This window comes from Mastomys coucha, unplaced genomic scaffold (assembly GCF_008632895.1).
Source record: "Mastomys coucha isolate ucsf_1 unplaced genomic scaffold, UCSF_Mcou_1 pScaffold20, whole genome shotgun sequence".
Classification (NCBI taxonomy): domain Eukaryota; kingdom Metazoa; phylum Chordata; class Mammalia; order Rodentia; family Muridae; genus Mastomys; species Mastomys coucha.
In genome coordinates, this window is record NW_022196903.1 from 61,186,959 (window position 1) to 61,201,193 (window position 14,235).

General features: G+C 43.6%; 1 long non-coding RNA gene across 1 annotated transcript in view; it reads right to left on the minus strand.

Annotated features, from left to right (window-relative positions):
* Window positions 1–8,972: 8,972 nt before the first annotated feature.
* The window catches only part of LOC116099019, a 63,698-nt gene continuing 58,435 nt past the window's right edge, over window positions 8,973–14,235 (minus strand). Inside the window, exon 5 of the long non-coding RNA XR_004122041.1 lies at window positions 8,973–9,194. This is a non-coding gene — a long non-coding RNA (uncharacterized LOC116099019). The remainder of the gene's footprint in view (window positions 9,195–14,235) is intronic.

Sequence of the window (14,235 nt, forward strand, 5' to 3'; positions counted from 1 at the left end):
AGCAGCCACCAGGTGAGCATGGATGCTGCATTAGGAATAAAACATATTTGATTGTGTGTCTAAGCTTTGTGTCTCTGTGTGAATTAGTGGATCCTACAAGAGCAAAGGCTACCTGGAGTCTGGGGTCCTCCTCCTCAGGGTAGGGTGCTGCTAGACCTGGGTGCTGCTGGACCTGGGAGCCTGGGTGCTGCTGGACCTGGGAGCCTGGGTGCTGCTGGACCTGGGAGCCTGGGGGATGCTGGACCTGGGAGCCTGGGGGATGCTGGACCTGGGAGCCTGGGGGATGCTGGACCTAATACTGAAACCTTTTGAGTAGGAAGAGCTCAGCAAGCACCAAAGAGACAGTTGTGAAAATGTCTGGGGGAAGTGTATGTGCTCTAAACAAAAATCCAGTGTAGGGTTTCTAGAGATGGCTCAGTGGTTAAGAGTGTTAGTGTCCTTGCAGAGGACCTGGGTTTGGTTCCCAATACTCATGTCAGATGACTCATAACTTCCTGTAACTCCAGTTCTAGGGGATCTGATGCCTTCTCTGGCATCTGAGGGCATGTGCATGAATTCAGTAAATATGAACTACTTAACATAACATATACATAACTTTTTACAAATGAATAAATAAATCTTGAAAGGAAGGAAGGAAGGAGAGAGAGGAAGAAAAAAAGAAAGAAAGAAAGAGAAAGAAAGAGAGAAAGGGAGAGAGGAAGAGAGAAAGAAGGAAAGAAAGGAAGAAAGAAAGAAAGAGAAAGAAAGAAAAAGAGAAAGGAAGAGAGAGAGAGAGAGAGAGAGAGAGAGAGAGAGGGGGAGGGAGAGAGAGAGAGGGGGAGAGAGAGGGGGGGGGAGAGAAACATAGATCCCAGCACTCGAGGCAGAAGGCAGATCGCTGCAAATTCAAGGCCAGCCTGGTCTGCAAAGCAAGTTCCAGGACAGCCAGGGCTGTTACACAGGAGAAACCCAGTCTCAAAAAACAAACAAACAAAACAACAACAAAAGGAGACAGACATTGTCCCATTTAAGAAATTTCTGCAACTAGGTCGGGGACTGACCTACTTCAGCCCAAGGCAGACGTGGTCTACTATGTCACAGCATTCATGCCTCAGAAGGTCTGCCAAGCCCTTCATATCTTTGAACAGAGGACCCATCACCCTTCCCTCTGGAGGAGTTGTAGTCATAATATTTGTGAGGACTCACTGTGTGCTGGGAAGAATGCCCAGCCCTGACCAACAGAAATCATTACCAAGGTTTGTCAGGCAGCCATAGGAGTGGGGATCCCTCATGAGGGCAAGGGATGCTTCTGGAGAAAGGAAAGTTTCTGCTGAGCCTCGAAGGGAAGCAGGCAGATGAGAGTGTGGGGATGTGGAGAGCGAAGACAGCACATTGATCATCAGAGTCATGACAACTCACCTATGAGATAGCTTCTGAGCACCGTTTCCTGTACAGTCAGTGAGGAATAAGTGTGACCTAACAGTTGGCGTATACTCTTGTCTTCCACTACAACTCTCCTCTTCTCCTCCTCTTTCTCCTCTTCTTTTCTTCTTCTCCTCCCTCTCCTCCCCCACTTTCTTCTTTTTTCTTGTCAGAAGAGTACTGATAATTCAAAACATATCTGTTGAATGAATTTATTGTAAAATATGTATTCTAAATTCCAAAATCAAGATTCTAGCCTCGAATCTAGAGCAACTGTGAAAGGAGTCATTATCAAATGAAATTTAAAAATGTCTTTAAAGCAATTAGAACTATGAGCAGACCCTGGTTTGTTAAGAAATGGAACAAGTTTCTAGGAACTGCTACTCCTGGCAGGGTAGCTTGGTGTAGTGTTCACTAAGACTGAAATGGGTTTGAACCCTGTCTCATACTGTCTCAGGTTACTAAGGGCATACTCTTATCTTCTGAAGCCTCCATTAAAGTAAAGAAAAAAAAATCTATGAATGGAGTAAGTCACCATCATGAATTAACTGTCTCCATAGCCATAGGACATAGAAACTCCTCTGAGTGATGGCTCCCTCCAGTGAGCACCTAGGTCAAGAGCGTGTTATATTTTTAGGGGCCCTGGGCAAGCAAGGAACTTGTTTCTTTGGGTTTATGATCGGCTGATTAGAGTTTGCTGCACTGTAGACAAGCCAGGACATTCAGAGCATCCGTCCCTGTGCAGAAGCACATGGGACATGTACAGAAGCACATGGAAGCAAACAAGAAATGTATTCCTGTTTTTGAGTCTTAGGAAAAGGCCAAGGGCTATTTTTAGCTGTGGTAAGTTTGGGTTCTGGGAGGGCACGGGAGCCGTGTTTGTGTGTTTGTTACATTAAGTTTTAACATAATACAGAGTCACCTGACTGAAGAGATCTGTGTCAGGCTGTTTTTATTAACCAAAGAGTGTTTTTTTTCCCCCAAGTTGAGATGTTCAGACTTAACGACTAGCAAGCAGCAGTGTCCAACCTAGCTGATTTAACCTAGTAAAAATAATTTTTTTGTTGTCTCAAATTTCCATGAGTTATCCTAAAAACAGGGTGGGGTAGCTGTAAACACATCATTGCCTTTGCTTGAGTAAGACATTCTTTTAGAAAAAAAAATGTCTCGTGATTATACTACTGTGTGTCTCATAGCAATAAGTGTTGGAAGAACAAGCTGAAATTTAGGAATCCAGGCAGGGCCTCCCTATGGAAGAGTCTTGAGCTTTTTCAGGTACAAACGTTTGTCTCCTAACGTGACAGCAAGCATGGAGCATCAGAGGAGAAAGATCATGACAGCAATTACAGTTAACCTGGAATTGAGAGCTTGAGGAAAAAGATGTGAATAGAAAGGAATCTGCCACATCCTTCAGAGTTGGGCTCAACACTGAAGAAACATTCGCTGAGGGATTTGTGAGTGAGGAACAGAATAGAAGCCTCTGCAATAGGACCAGCTGCTGCAAGCCCCTGATATTATAACTTCCCTACCTTGATGGATTACAGCCTCAAACCATGAGCCCAAACAAAGCTTCCCTTCGTTAAATTGCTTTTGAGAGATATTTTATCCCAGCAATGACTAGAGTAACTCATACACTATTCTTGCTCATTTATGACCCAACAGCTAATAAGTCAAAGTACGACTGTTGTTGATTGGCTAGTAGGGAATTTGTATAGATGGTATTTCCTACAGCTATGATTACCTCATAGTTAATATTCTACTCTAAGAGTTATACAGAGGGCACAACATGTACCCTGAGCAGCAGGACTAAGGATCTATATTGCTTTTTTTTAAAGATTTATTTATTTATTTATTTATTATATGTAAGTACACTGTAGCTGTCTTCAGACACCCCAGAAGAGGGCATCAGATCTCATTATGAATGGGTGTGAGCCACCATGTGGTTGCTGGGATTTGAACTCAGGACCTTTGGAAGAGCAGTCAGTGCTCTTAACCTCTGAGCCATCTCTCCAGCCCTAAGGATCTATATTCTTGAACTATGCACTTCCACTCTCCCACAACCGAGCCTCATGTGAATATTGTGAGTGCTTAAACTGGAAGCATACAGCTAATCAAAAATCTAAGCAATAAACTAACACCACATGTATAAATATCAGCACAGTAACATAAGAACATGAAACCCCAAGGTAACATAATCTTCCAAAAAAGTATGAACCTGCAGCGATGGCCTCCTCTGAGAGTGAGTTACACAAAATTCAACATAAAGAATCCAGAAGAGTCAGGTGGAGGTGGCCCCAATCCCAGCACTTGGGAGGCAGAGGCAGGCAGATTTCTGAGTTAGAGGCCAGCCTGGTCTACAGAGTAAGTTCCAGGAGAGCCAGGGTTACACAGAGAAACCCTGTCTTGAAAAAACAAACAAACAACAAAAACAGTAGAATTAAAGGAAGACAATTCAAGATAAATAAGAAAGGGGTATTGAGAGATGGCTCAGTGGTTAAGAACACTTGTTGCTCTGGCAGGGGAGCGGGGTTCAGTTGCCAGCACCCAGGTGGCAGCTCACACCATCCATAACTCCAGTTCCCAGGGGCCTAACAAAGCCTTCTTCTGATTTCTATAGGCTCCAGGCATGCACATCGTGTATATGGTGCAGGCAAAACACTCCTATACATAATAAAATAAAAAATAATTCTTTAAAAAGAGAGAAAAATGAAGAAAAGCCAGTAAAGACATTCAAAAACAAAACAAAACAACAACAACAACAACAACAATAAAACAAAACAAAGAAAAGTCTAAACTGGAACATTGGAAATGAAAAATACAATAAATCAAAATAAAAGGCTCCATAAAAAACGGAAATTCAGAATCCCTGAGCTTGAAGTCAAGGTGGGAGAACTGGGACTTTCCAACAAAGACAAAGATAAATTAATAAGGTATAAGTGGGCGTGTCAATACCTGGGACACAACAAAAGACAACATCTAAGACTAACAGGCATAGATGAGGAGAAGTTAACTCTAAAAAAAAATAAAAGAACAATTTGAAAAAGATCATAGCAGAACATTTAAAAAAATTAGGGAAAATGAATGCCAATCCAAATAGTACTGTTTAAAATACTAAATAGACAACGTTAGAAAAGAATGTCCTTAAGTCACAGTGTAATTAAACCACTGAATGTACAGAATGAACAGAACAAAGAATGAATATTGAAAGTAGTCAGGGAAAGATACCAAGAAAACCCATCCGAACAACAGCAGATTTCCGAACAGATTTGGAAGTCCAGGAGAGTGTGGAATTATGTATTTCAAGTCTAGAAAGACAACTGCCAACCCAGACTACTATATCCGAATAGGTTTCTGTCATATTAGAAAAACAAAGAAAAATATTCCATGACCAAGATAATTAATAATAATAACAATAACAATAATAACAATAAAGTTAAAGGAATTCATGACAATTAAGGCAGCTCTACAGAACTCTTCAAATTGAAGAAAGACAAACATACATGTGAGGCCACAGAAAACAGTAAGCCATACTTGAATGATTTAAACAAGAGAGGATAGGGAAACACCAAACCATACAAAATCAGTAGAAATGGTGGGATTACTGCACAGCTTTCAAGAATAACTCTGGACATGAATCGTCGAAATTCACTAATCAAAAGGCACAGACCATAAGATTGTATTAAAAACAGGATCTCTTTAGTGCCTTCTAGAAATGCACCTGCCCATAAAAGAAAGTCACTACCTCAGAGTAAAGTATAGAAAAGGTATTCTAAGCAAAAGGAGTTAAAGAGCAAGCAAGCATCCATGTTCTAGTAGCTAAAGAAAGAAAGAAAGAAAGAAAAAGCAGACTTCAGTCAAAAACTAGTTCTAAAGGATAAAGATAGCCTACTGCTTAAGGGAACATTTCATGAAGAGGACATTATAGTTCTGAATGTATGCATATTGTAATGGCTATTCCTGGTTATCAACTTGACTATATCTGTAATGAACTACAGTCAAGCATTGCTCACCTGTGATCCAGATCTTGAGCCACAGTGGCTATGAATCCCAGGAAACTAAGGCAAGGAGATCTCTGAATACAAGATCAGCCTGGGACAAAATAAGTCCCAGATCCAGGCATGGTGGTACACACCTTTAATCTGGGCTACACCTTCTGCTGGAGATCTACCTAAGGATCTTCCAGTAGGAGATCTTCCTACTGGAAGAAGGAAGATTCACTCGTCTTTGTCTTTCTGCCTTGTGGGACTGAGCAATTAGTAGATCCTTAGGCTTCCATTCACAGCCAACCATTGTTGGGAAGTTGGACTACAGACTATAAGTTATCATAACAAATTCCCTTATATAGAAACTACCCAAAAGTTCTGTAACTCTAGAAAACCCTGACTAATACACACACCAAACCTGGTGCACCATGCCAGTAAGTCCTAGGTCAGAAGTGTATAGCTGTAAGTCCCTGTATTAAAGCCAACAGCGAGATCTCAGATAATAGCCTAATGATACACTAGAGTCTTGGAAAACCAAAAAGAGCCAAAACCCAACTCAGTAAATGAAAAGAGTTGAGATCAGGGAGAATTTAATCAAATGGAAATGGAGAAACAAACAAACAAGAAGCAATGACACCTGGGACAGGGGTAAGGAGCCGTTACCTACTGCACCAGCTCGGGAATTTCCAGTGCCTTAATAATCTGGAGCTTCAGGTGCTTTATTTATGACACAAAGCAAAGTATTCCTGGTAAAAGACAAAACAGTAGGTTAAAAATAGGTTGAATATGATAATGTCAAAAGGAAGCTTCCTATGTCTCCTTTTCTACTCCCCAAAATGGAAGGATAATCTAAAAAGGAGACAGGGTGTGACTCACAAAGAAGGTGTCTCTAGGAGAGGGGACAGTGAGGGAATTCTGGGAGACAGCAGCACACTTGGCCCAGAGACTGAAAGGCCAACACTCGCCCAATCAGAAGACCTGCGTGCGGGAGTGGGGAGTGGGGGGCATGGGGAGGGCAGAGGGAAGACAGAGTGAAACATGTTCATGGTTGAAAAGTATACAGAAAATAAAGCTGACTTTAAAAATAAGAGTAATTCCAGAGGCAACAACAACAGCAAAAATGTTCAGGGAAGGTTTTTTTGTTTTATTTGTTTGCTCGTTTGTTCTAATTGAATATGTTTAATGACACTACTGAGAAAGTACTGTCCAGCTAAAACTGAGTTATTCTAGAAAGACAGAAGTGGGGGAACAAGGAGGTGTGTGGGAGGGTACTGGGATATATGACTTGCAAGGTACAAAACCAATAGTCGATGCTTAAGAACAGGACACTCAGGACACTGAGCCAATTCAAGGTCTACCTGGTCTACTGAATGTGTTCATTCTGAATAATTCAGCAAAGCCCATCTCCAAGAACATGATAGGAGGTGGAGGAGGTGGTTACAGCTCGGTGGTTAAGGTATTTGTCTAGTATGTGCAGGGCCATGGGTTTGATACCTAACAAACACAACACACACACACACACACACACACACACACACACACACACACTGAACAAAAAACTCTAAGAAATCATAGGTTTCAGGAAAAAGTGAAGGGCAGAGATGAGGTTGGTTTTTTTTGTTTTTTGTTTTTTGTTGTTGTTTTTTTTTTTTTTTTTTTTGCACTGAAGTATGTAGAGCTTTGTCCCTCTTAACCACACACATAAAAGTAACATCTACACAAGGAAACACAGTGCTGAATTCCCTGCTGTGTTTGTCAGCAAACACAAAAGTCATAGGCACATCATATGAAAACCTAAGAAAGAGCTTGTGTCACATGGCATGCCAGGCTACCTGCCCCTCCACATGATTACCGGGTTTGCAAAGCTGCCCTGTTGATAAAACATCATCTGCTTGAAAGCAGAAGGGGGGAGGGGGGAAATACACTGTACCCGTACAGCATGGCTGAGAGGTGTAAATAAGGAAGGGCATGCGGTAGCCAGTGCTCTACGAACTCTGGCAGGTTTCCCTCGATGTTCCCCTCCTCTGCCGTAAACATAGATAACATCATAGTTCTGCCTATAAAGTGAGCAATGTTAAAGTCTCTGAAACCATGCTAAGGATCTTTGACTCCAATTGTATAAAATGATGTGACCCACTTGGGAGATTGTAGGATTGATGACCAGAGAAGTAGGGCATGGAGTCTAGTAAGAAAACTAAACTCTTAGGGATCTTGAGAAGTAGCAAAAGGGAGTAGGAAACCGGTAGGTGTGGAGGAAATAGATGAAGGAGAAGTGTTTTGAACAGAGCCAGCTGGCAGGGAGCATCAGTTGACCCCACATACATGTAAAGGGGGAAATGGACATTGAGGCACATACCAAGGAGGCTCACATTTGTCTATAAGGATGGCTAGGTGGATCAGAGAGGCAGAGACATGAGTAGTTAGGAAGAAGCACAGAAGGCTCTGATCGCAATGGCAGACATTCTATGTGGGAAGTATCCCTGTGCTGAGGGGTTCCGGAAGCAGTTGGACACAGAAGAGAGAGTCTCACCAGAGAATTAAAAATAATTTAAAAATTAAAAACACATTTTTTTAAAGGGTGAATTAGGTGCCCTTCTGAATAGCCACATCCAACTGGCAGTAGAGTAACCATTTTACACTAGAGGGCCTAGGAGGAACTCAAAGATCTACAGCCTGCACCAGGGAAGGTAGAAAGCTAATTCCTTAGTCTGATCAAAAGTAAAAACTCTACATCAAACAGTAGAACACATCATGTAACTGTTGCTAACTGCTACTCTAAGCACCAGTTAACTCCCATTATCAGCCATTCACTGGTCAAACAATAAAGGACCTTCCTGGGCACTCTGAAGGTGTAGGGGTTGAAAACATAGACAAACTGATAAAACACCATTCTTTTGTCTTTTAAAAAAGAAGGCTGTTGTCACATATAAATGAACCATCCCTCCTCCATCCAGAGAATCTCAGGTAATGAGCATTGGGGACCACTAAGGAAATAGAGCCAGTTGGATACCATCAGGAGGGGAATATGACATAATTGCAATTGAATGACAAGGAAATATGAAGATGTGTCCTGAATATCAAGGACCAACTATGTTTTAAAAAAAAAAATCTGAGAGAAGAACATTGCATTAGAGAGAACTTGTTAGAACACAGCCCTTGAGGTAAGGGAACTTGGTGTAGAGAGCAGCCAGAGGGCACACGGCTGGGCTGAGGCAAGTACGAGATGGAAACAAGGGCTGGATGGGATAGAACAGGGGCTCTTTCAGATCAGAGCTTGGATCTGACTCACTGTACAACGGGAGGTTTTAGTTATGAACCTGCTCAGTGTCTCTGGCTATGATGTGATAAGTAGATTCAGGCTAAGAGAGTGGGCTGTGCTGGAAACAGGGAGGGAGTCCAGTCTCCTCCTGCTTTGGGCCTGGCCCTCTCTCCACAGCCTCTAAGTCCTCACAATAGCCATGAGAAATTGGAATCATCCCTCCTGCCTGGGATTAGCATCCTATTTTGAGCCCTCCACAAACCCAAACACATTCTGGGGCATGTAACTGTCCCTTTAATAACTCTGATGTTTGATTAATAAGTTAAACAACTCATCAATTCCATTTATTCCAAGAATCATACAGCCCAATTAAAAGGCCTGAAAACAAAGGCTGGACACGCCAGCTGTTTGCTGGCACTGGTCAGTTACTGGAGCGGGAAACCTTGTCAAGCTCAATCAACAGTGCAGAACCAGCAGTCCACAATGACACAGTCCCCAGGTCTGCCATTGTTCTCAGCCAGTGTGATACTGCATCTGGGTGCCTCCAGGAACTGGAATGAAAACAAAACATTCTTTTTTAACCCAGTGTTTTCTTCAGTGACTTTTTGTCATCTAGCTATGACAGGAGCACCCCAGTTCAAGTGACCATGAGCAGGGCACCTTTGCAGACTAGATCTGCTGTTTCTCAGCTTGTTTATCTAGCACAGAATCTTGGGAGCTTTCCTCCCAAATAAGGCCTGAATCCCTATTGAAGCTGAGGAAAAACACACTTGTACTCTCTAATCATTAGCCCTGCAGTTTCCGGCCAGCTAAACTATGGAGGATAACCACTAGGACTCTGCTATGCTAAGGCTAAAGGACCGAGTGGCATGTGCCTCAAACAGCTCCTGAGGGATCCCCACCAAGTTCTGTTTGGAAAGCATGAAGCCCCATCAGCCTGTGGTCTGGCAATAAACCCCTGATCTAAGAGCTTCAGACAAAGCGTGGCCTTTCATTTGCAGCCTGGCATGAAAAAAAAAACCGAGTGAAGTAAAACAAGTCACTCGCTAGGATTCAGAAGCAAATCCCCAGCATCGGTACTCAGCAGCAGGCCTACTGAGAGTGAGGCTGTGGAAGGTAGGCAGGCTGTGCACATCATGTGCCACGGAATATACATGGGATGTTGGCACTACCAGAGAGGGAGAAAGGAAAGGCCTGGGACTGTGCTTCACAAAACAACAGCTTCAGGCTGAACAGATGACCCAGGGGTCGGGAACACTTGTCGTTCTTGCAGAGGAACTACTTGGTAGACACAGGCATGTATTACTCCAGTTCCAAAGGATCTAATGCTCTTTTCTGACCCCCATGAACACCAGGCTTGTACGTGGTACACTTATATCCTTGAAGACAAAATATTCGTACACTTAAAATCTCAAGTTAATTTTTAAAAATGCAGCCACATGTTGTCTATTTAATTTTTGTGTAAATAACAATTTCAACTGATTGGGTTTGTTGATTTGTTCAAATTTAAATTTTAGGGGTGGTAAAATGGCTAATAGATAGAGTACTAGGCATGGAAGCATGAGGATCTGAGTTTGATAAACCCGCACCCGCACAAAAGCCAGGTGCAGTGACAGTGCCTGCAATCCTAGCACTGAGGACGTAGAGGCAGGAAGATACTCAGGTCTCAATGGCCAACTAGTCTAGCCAGTCAGCAAGCTCCCTAGATTCAGGGAGAAAGCCTGTCCCAAAAAAAACAACATATAGGGTTATTGAGGACAACCCTATATTGACCTCTGGCCCCTACATGTGCATGTGTGTATAAGTATGATATGCATGAGTGTTCATGTACATGTGCAGGCATGCATGTACACACACACAGAAAGAGAGAGAGAGAAAGAGAGAGAGAGAGAGAGAGAGAGAGAGAGAGAGAACTGGGCATGTAGCAGAAACCTGAATTCCCAGCACTTGAAAGATACAGACAGGAATCCAAAGCCAGCCCCAGCTACATATAACAAGTTAGATGCCATCCTGGGCTATAGGAGACCCAGTCAACAACAACAATAGTAATATAAATTAAAATCTGAGAGTCAGGTGTAATGGTGCCTGTCATCCCACCACTGGGGAGGTCGAGGCAAGATTATAAATTTGTGAACAGTATGGACAGTATGAGGTACAGTAAGATCTTGCCTCAGAAAAAAAGAGAGATGACTCTGTTTTCCAGTTTCAGGATGCAGATGTAAAGTATCCCTCCCATCATTCGTAGGCTTAACTGTGTTGATTGGGAAGATCCAAAGGACAGAGAATGAAATCTGCACTTTGGGATTTCCATCTCAGCTGAAGCTCAACTCTACCTCCTATTCCTGCTCAGAGCTGTGCCCTGGCAGTAATCTATCACACCATCTCTCCACCCAAACCTCAGCTGAGCCTTAGCTTAGGACTTCATAATCAAAAAGGCCCCAAGAAAAAAAGATGTGTCTCCTGACAGATGCTAATGGAAAATTTTCGAGAACACTACAAAATATCAAGAGGTTGCAAGGTATAGCTCAGCTCTAAAAGTACATGTTCTTATTCTAAATATGTCTAGGAACTTGGTTATGTGGACTTTTTTAGTTTGTTTGACAGACAAGGGAACTAAGAGAGCAAAGCTAAGTGAGTTATCTAAGGTCAAGTGTTCCAGAGCTGGGAGCTGGTCAGGTAGCCAAATGGCCCTCAGCTTTCTGTGACTGATTTATGGGACATGGAATCGATCTGGAAAGGGGGCATCCCACACCCCCTCTTGCCATAAGTGTCAAATATGGAGCTTCTTCTTCGGGGATCTCTCTGGCTCCTAGAACGGCTTCTTTGAGCTGGTTTGGCTCTGCTTGGTCATTTTTCTCCTCTTTGATAAAGAAGTTTAAGAGGCCACAAGGCTCTCAGCTCAGGCTGACCCTGCTTAGAGATACCCCTCTCATTTGAATTTTATGCCCCTGAACTCCGGGTCCTGCCAGCAAAATTCCCTCATGGTAGAACTTTGGTTAGAGGGCCTAAGTCATGTGCTGATTGGCAGTGGAGGCCAAGTCTGTGTGGGTGTTGGGGGGCAGGGAGACTCAGCACATACTTCTCTGCTGAACTTCCCTTCCCTCTTTGGCTTGGCAGCAGCTTTTAAGAACATGAGACCAATCCAAGAATTCCTTGTCAACATTGCTCCTTTTACCGGAACCACAAATTCATTCCTGTGGGACCCAGCTTTACCTCCAGGCAGACATCAGAAACAACTCCTCTTTACTTCAAAACTGCCACACTCTCCTGAGAGCCACCCACTTCCACACCTCTTTCTCCCCGCTGAGGAAGAAAATAAGGGCCAGGGCTGTAGGAAGTATGGTTGGCAGAGGAGGCCCCAGCCCTGCCAGGCTGTGGGGGTTTCTTCACACCCAGCTGTTGATTTTGCCTTTCTTGTGGTTCCAAGGCTCCTTCCTGCCTCCTTTATTCTTCCAGAACCAGCTGGATGAGTAGGCGTGGCCTTTCTCAACCGGATCCCATCCCTTAGCCGCAGTTGCCCTATGCTGGCATTCAGGGAAAGGACCATTTTGCAAAAGATTCTGTTGCATCCAAAACACTTTTCCTGCCTGTGAGCAAAGTCCAAGAGGCATCTGCAGCCTCTGGGGCTCTTCTCACTTCTTGGCTGCTTCAACTCCTGAGGAAACCAGCAGGGGATCAGAACGAAGGAGGCAGGAAGAAAGTGGTCAGCTCTTAGCTGACAGTTAAAAGTAGAACCTACCAGGAGAGCAGTGACTTTTACCACACTCAGGGTTCACCAAAGAAGAAGAAGGAAGCCAAGGCTGGTTGGCACCCTTTCCTTTGCTAGGATGACTTGGCTTCAGAGCACCCCCTTTCCTCCAGGAAGATCTTGATGCTTCTTCTTCTTCTTCGGTGTCCTCAAACACCTCATAACTCTCTTTGGTGGTTCTAACCATCTCAAAAATGCCTCACTTCTCCCTTTTCTTCCTACTGACATTCTTTTGCCTACTCTTTTTTTTTTTTTCCTCAAACCCACAGCACATGTACATGTGGATGCTAAGGCAGACCCGAGCCTAAATGATACCAAGCTTCACCTTGAAATACCAATGTGGACCAGAGGGCAGCAGGATCATTGCTGCACAAAACAAAGCTGAGGCTCCAAGCCAAGGACAGATTGTGGTTAGGAGTGAGTCTGGAGCATGGACCCAGACTCGGCACACATGAGCTGTGTGTGCTCGGGCAAGTTCCATCTGCCCATGCTTCTGTCTCCTCACCATAAACAGGGTGACTCAAGTCTCTCCCTTTTAGTATTTGTGAGAAATATGTGAGCTAATTCAGGTTAACGATCCAGTTATCCAATATGCTTGGACCAGAAGGGAATTGAGAGTTTTCAGGTTAGACAATGCCTGCAAAGATTATAAATGTTGAACATTCCTTACCCCCAAAACCATTAAATCTGAATTGTTATAAATCCAAAAGGTTTTTTGGGTGTCATGTCTATACTAAAACCTTTTCTGTTTTGAAGCATTTTGAATTGTGAATATTATTATTCCTCCATATTTCATCTTACTGGCATCTTTCCTTGATACTAGGCCCAGACTTGTCTCAAGGCCTGATATATCTTTGTCCCTTGGCTGGCCTACATTTCCCCGATTAGCTCACATGGTTTTCTCTCAATTACATTACCCACATGGTTTTTGCTCAACTTCATCTAGGTCTTCACTAAACTGCTCTTTCCTCAGAGGCCTTCCCTCCAGACCCTTATCCAATTTCAGGATTCATCTCAAAGCATGGGTATGGCATTGGTTTTGTTTGTCATATTTAAATATCATCTGCATGAAAATGAGGACCTTGTTTTGTACCTGTGTCATTCCTAGTGCCTAGTAAAATGTCTCCCACATAATAGGTGTGTAAATTAGTGGATGCTTAGATAGATGGCTTCACAGACCTCTTGGGGAAGGCTTCTGTGCTCATTTCCAGCAGCCTTCCCTTCCTCCAATCCCATGCCACACTCCATTAAATGCAGCCCCTCCTCCAACTCCTTCTCTGTACCCAAGCTTGCCCTCCAGCCTCTCCCTCTCCCTTGACCCAGCCTAACACAGCCATTCCCTGTCTCTGGAGTCTTCTGGCACAAGCAATTTGGGATTTGCTGACTATTCCAGAAAGATCAGCTGTCCCCGAGTCAGCTGTTGGAGGGGACATAGTGAGCAAGATAGACACACCACACACCGGGCAAGCAGCAGAAACAGATAAGCAGAGAGATAACCACATCCACATTGGAGCCAGGTCATAGAAGCCCGGGGAGGGTGAGGGCACAGAGGAGGAGGGTCTGTTACCCACATGACAAACAGAACCACAGCCAGACCCCTTCCAAAACCACATCTTACATAAAGCATGCAGGAATGACACATGGGTGAGCTGTTGGATTTATCCTAAGTTGAAAAAGTACCTGGAGAGTCACAGTCTTGTGAAACAACAGTGTCAGGCCCAGGAGCTCTGATTCTTTATCATCACAAAGGTATTTTCAAAGCCCCAGGGAGCGGTGAGATTAGCTGTGAAAATTACCTGCACTTTCAAGGGTAAATTTGGTTTCTAGATGCTGGGGGGGGGGGG